Source organism: Mandrillus leucophaeus, unplaced genomic scaffold (genome assembly GCF_000951045.1).
Source record: "Mandrillus leucophaeus isolate KB7577 unplaced genomic scaffold, Mleu.le_1.0 Scaffold27, whole genome shotgun sequence".
Classification (NCBI taxonomy): Eukaryota; Metazoa; Chordata; class Mammalia; order Primates; family Cercopithecidae; genus Mandrillus; species Mandrillus leucophaeus.
In genome coordinates this window covers 4,515,708-4,520,754 of record NW_012102809.1, presented here as the reverse complement: position 1 = coordinate 4,520,754, position 5,047 = coordinate 4,515,708, and positions in this window count along the sequence as shown.

Sequence of the window (5,047 nt, the reverse complement as noted above, 5' to 3'; positions counted from 1 at the left end):
GGATTCATTGAATTTTTTGAAGGTTTTTTTGTGTCTCTATCTCTTTCAGTTCTCCTCTGTTCTTAGTTATTTCTTGTGTTCTGCTAGCTCTTAAATTTGTTTGCTCTTGCTTCTCTAGTTCTTTTAATCATGATGTTAGGATGTTGATTTTAGATCTTCCCTTCTTTCTCTTGAGGGCATTTAGTGCTATAAATTTCCCTCTACACACTGCTTTAAATGTGTCCCAGAGAATTGGGTACATTGCGTCTTTGTTCTCACTGGTTTCAAAGAACAACTTTATTTCTGCCTTCATTTTGTTATTTACCCAGTAGTCATTCGGGAGCATGTTGTTCAATTTCCATGTAGTTCTGCAGTTTTAAATGAGTTTATTAATTCTGAGTTCTAATTTGATTGTACTGTGGTCTGAGAGACTGTTTCTTGTGATGTCTGCTCCTTTACATTTGCTGAGGAGTGTTTTACTTCCAATTAAATGGTAAATTTTAGAATAAGTGTGATGTGGTGCTGAGAAGAATGCATATTCTGTTGATTTGGGATGGAGAGTTCTGTAGATGTCTGTTTGGTCCACAGCTGAGTTCACGTCCTGGATATCCTTGTTAATTTTCTGTCTCTTCAATCTGTCTAATATTGACACTGGAGTATTAAAGTCTCCCACTATTATTGTGTGGGTGTCTAAGTCTTTTTGTAGGTCTCTAAGAACTTGCTTTATGAATCTAAGTGCTTCTGTATTGGGTCCATATATATTTAGGATAGTTAGCTCTTCTTGTTGCATTGATCCCTTTACCATTATGTAATGCCCTTCTTTTTCTCTTTTGGTCTTTGCTGGTTTAAAGTCTGCTTTATCAGAGACTAGGACTGAAACCCCTGCTTTTTTTTGCTTTCCATTTGCTTGGTAGATCTTCCTCCATCCCTTTATTTTGACCCTATGTGTGTCTTTTCAGGTGAAGTGGGTCTCCTGAATACAGCACATTGATGCAGTCTGTGTCTTTTAATGGGCATTTAGCCCATTTACATTTAAGTTTTATATTGTTATGTGTGAATTTGATCTTGTCATTATGATGTTAGCTGGTTATTTTGCCCATTAGTTGATGCAGTTTCTTCATAACATCGATGGTCTTTACAATTTGGCATGTTTTTGCCATGGCTGGTACCAGTTGTTCATTTCCATGTTTATTGCTTCCTTCAGGAGTTCTTATAAGGCAAGCCTGGTGGTGACAAAATCTCTCAGCATTTTTGCTTGTTTGTAAAGGCTTTTATTTCTCCTTCACTTATGAAGCTTAGTTTGACTGGATATGAAATTCTAGGTTGAAAATACTTTTCTTTTAAAATGTTGAGTATTGGCCCTCACTCTCTTCTGGTTTGTAGGGTTTCTGCAGAGAGATCCTCTGTTAGTCTGATGGGCTTCCCTTTGTGGGTAACACGACCTTTCTCTCTGGCTGCACTTAACATTTTTTCCTTCATTCCAACCTTGGTGAATCTGACAATTATGTGTCTTGGGGTTGCTCTTCTCGAGGAGTATCTTTGTGGTGTTCTCTGTATTTCCTGAATTTGAATTTTGGACTGCCTTGCTAGGTTGGGGAAGTTCTCCTGGATAATATCCTGAAGAGTGTTTTCCAACTTGGTTCCATTCTCCCCGTCACTTTCAGGTACACCAATCAAATGTAGATTCGGTCTTTTCACCTAGTCCCATATTTCTTGGAGGCTTTGTTCATTCCTTCCCACTCTTTTTTTCTCTAATCTTGTCTTCTCACTTTATTTCCTTAAGTCAATCTTTAGTAACTGATAATCCCTTATTCCACATGATCGATTCAGCTATTGAAGCTTGTGTATGCTTCATGAAGTTCTCGTGTTGTGTTTTTCAGCTCCATCAGGTCATTTATATTCTTCTCTACATTGCTTATTCTAGTTAGCAATTCGTCTAACCTTTTTTCAAGGTTCTTAGCTTCCTTGCGATGGTTTAGAACATGCCCCTTTACCTCAGAGGAGTGTGTTATTACTGACCTTCTGAAGCCTACTTCTGTCAATTCTTCACACTCATTCTCCCTCCTGTTTTGTTCCCTTGCTGGCGAGGAGTTGTGTTCCTTTGGAGGAGGAGAGGCATTCTGCTTGGAATTTTCAGCCTTTCTGCACTGGTTTCTCCCCATCTTTGTGGTTTTATCTACCTTTGGTCTTTGATGTTGGGGACCTACAGATGGAATTTTGGTGTGGATGTCCTTTTTGTTGATGTTGATACTATTCCTTTCTGTTTGTTAGTTTTCCTTCTAACAGTCAGGCCTCTCCACTGCAGGTCTGTTGGAGTTTGCTGGAGGTTCACTCCAGAGCCTGTTTGCCTGGACATCACCAGGGGAGGCTGCAGAACAGCAAATATTGCTTCCTGATCCTTCATCTGGAAGCTTCGTCCCAGAGGGGCACCCACCAGGTGCTAGCCAGAGCTCTCCTGTATGAGGTGTCTGTTGGCCCCTACTGGGAGGTGTCTCACAGTCAGGCTACATGAGGGTCAGGGACCCACTTAAGGAGGCCGTCTGTCCATTATCAGAGCTCAAACACTGTGCTGGGAGAACCACTTCTCTCTTCAGAGCTATCAGGCAGGGACGTTTAAGTCTGCTGAAGTTGTGCCCCTGTCTCTTATACACATCTAGATGTGTATAAGAGACAGGCAAATATTCCTGCCTGATCCTTCATCTGGAAGCTTCGTCCCAGAGGGGCACCCACCAGGTGCTAGCCAGAGCTCTCCTGTATGAGGTGTCTGTTGGCCCCTACTGGGAGGTGTCTCACAGTCAGGCTACATGAGGGTCAGGGACCCACTTAAGGAGGCCGTCTGTCCATTATCAGAGCTCAAACACTGTGCTGGGAGAACCACTTCTCTCTTCAGAGCTATCAGGCAGGGACGTTTAAGTCTGCTGAAGTTGTGCCCACAGCTGCCTCTTCCCCTAGCTGAAGTTGTGCCCACAGCTGCTTTGTCCCAGGGAGATGGGGGTTTTATCTATAAGTCCTCGACTGGGGCTGCTGCCTTTTGTTCAGAGATGCCCTACCTGAGATGTGGAATCTAAAGAGGCCATTGCCTTGCTGAGCGCAGTGGGTTCCACCCAGTTCAAACTTCCTGGAGGCTTTTTTTACACTGTGAGCATAAAATCGCCTACTCAAGCCTCAGCAATGGTGGATGCCCCTCTCCCATCCAGCATCCCAGGTTGATCTCAGACTGCTGTGCTAGCAGCGAGAATTTCAAGCTGATGGATCTCAGCTTGCTGGGCTCCATGGGTGTGGGACCCACGGAGCCAGGCACCAGAGGGAATCTCCTGGTCTGTCAGTTGCAAAGACCATGGGAAAAGCACAGATTCTGGGCAGTAGTGTACTGTTCCTCCTGGTACAGTCTCTCACAGCTTCCCTTGGCTAGGAAAGGGAAATCCCCTAACCCCTTGTGCTTCCCGGGTGAGGCAACGCCTCACCCTGCTTTGACTTGCTCTCCGTGGGCTGCACCAACTGTCCAACCAGTCCTAATGAGATGAACCAGGTACCTCAGGTGCAAATGCAGAAATCACCCATCTTCTTCATCAGTCTTGTTGGGAGCTGCAGATCAGAGCTGTTCCTATTCAGATATCTTGCTGGAATTCCCCATCAGTCTCTTTTATTTTAGCTATTCTGGAGGATGTGTGGTGATATCTCATTGATTTTAATTTGCATTTACACTATTATTGAGGAAATTGAACACATTTGAACATCATTTTTTATGAATTATATATTCAGCCTTCTACTCATTTTTCTATTATTTGTCTTTTTCTTATTGTTTATAGGAGTTCTCTGCACATTCTAGATGTGATCCCTTTGTCAGTGACATGTGTATATATGTTTTCTCCCACTCTAAAACTTGCCACTTCACTTTCTTAATGGTGTCTTTTGATAAATAAAAACTATTCATATGAATGTGGTCTAATTTATCAATCTCTTCCCTTACAGCTATTGGTTTTTGTAATCTGTTTAAAAAATATTTCCCTACTCAAAGTTATAAAAATAATTTATTTTATTTTTTAATATTTATGTATAAAGCTACATTCCTTCTGAAATGGATTTTTGTAGGTAGTTTAGGATACATTTCAAGATCTTCTTTTTACACATGGCTATCTAATTGATCTATCAGCGTTAATTTCTTAATTATATTTTTAATTTTTTTGTATTTTTTGTAGAGATAGGGTCTTACTATGTTGCCCAGACTGGTCTCAAACTCCTGAGCTCAAGTGATCCACCCACCTTGGCCTTCCAAAGTGCTGAGATTAAAGGTGTGAGCCACTGTGTCTAGCTACTTGTATTTTTGTACCCGTTAACCAACCTCTTTTCACTCCTCCCTCCTTCCCACTACCCTTCCTGGCCTCTGGTAATCACTGGATAGGGTATATCTTCATGAGATCTGCTTTCTTCAGTTCCATGTGATTGAGAACATGTAGTATTTGATTTTCTGTTTCTGAGTTATTTCACTTGGGATAACAGCCTCCAGCTCCATCCAAATTACATTACTGCAAATGACAAGATTTCATTCCTTTTTATGGCTGCATAATATTCCGGTGTGTGTGTGTGTGTCACATTTTCTTTCTTTATTCATCCGTTGATGGGCACAATCTCGGCTCACTGCAACCTCCGCTTCCCAGGTTTAAGCAATTCTCCTGCCTCACCCTCCTGATTAGCTAGGACTACCGGCATGTACCACCATGCCCAGATATTTTCTGTATTTTTGGTAGAGACAGCATTTCGCCATGTTGGCCAGGCTGGTCTCAAACTCCTGGCCTCAAGTGATCTGCCCGCCTCAGCCTCCCAAAGTGCTGGGATTACAGATGTGAGCCACTGCACCTGGCCAAACTTTGATTATGAAGAGTACTGCACTAGACATGGAGTGCAGAATCTATTCCATATACTGATTTCCTTTCTTTTAGGTATATACAACATAAGTTTTAATCCTCGAAAGCCCTATTTTAACTTACATAAGCCTATATTAACTATTTTAATTATGGATCTGTGGGATCCCATTTATTTATTTATTTATTTATTTATTTATTTATTT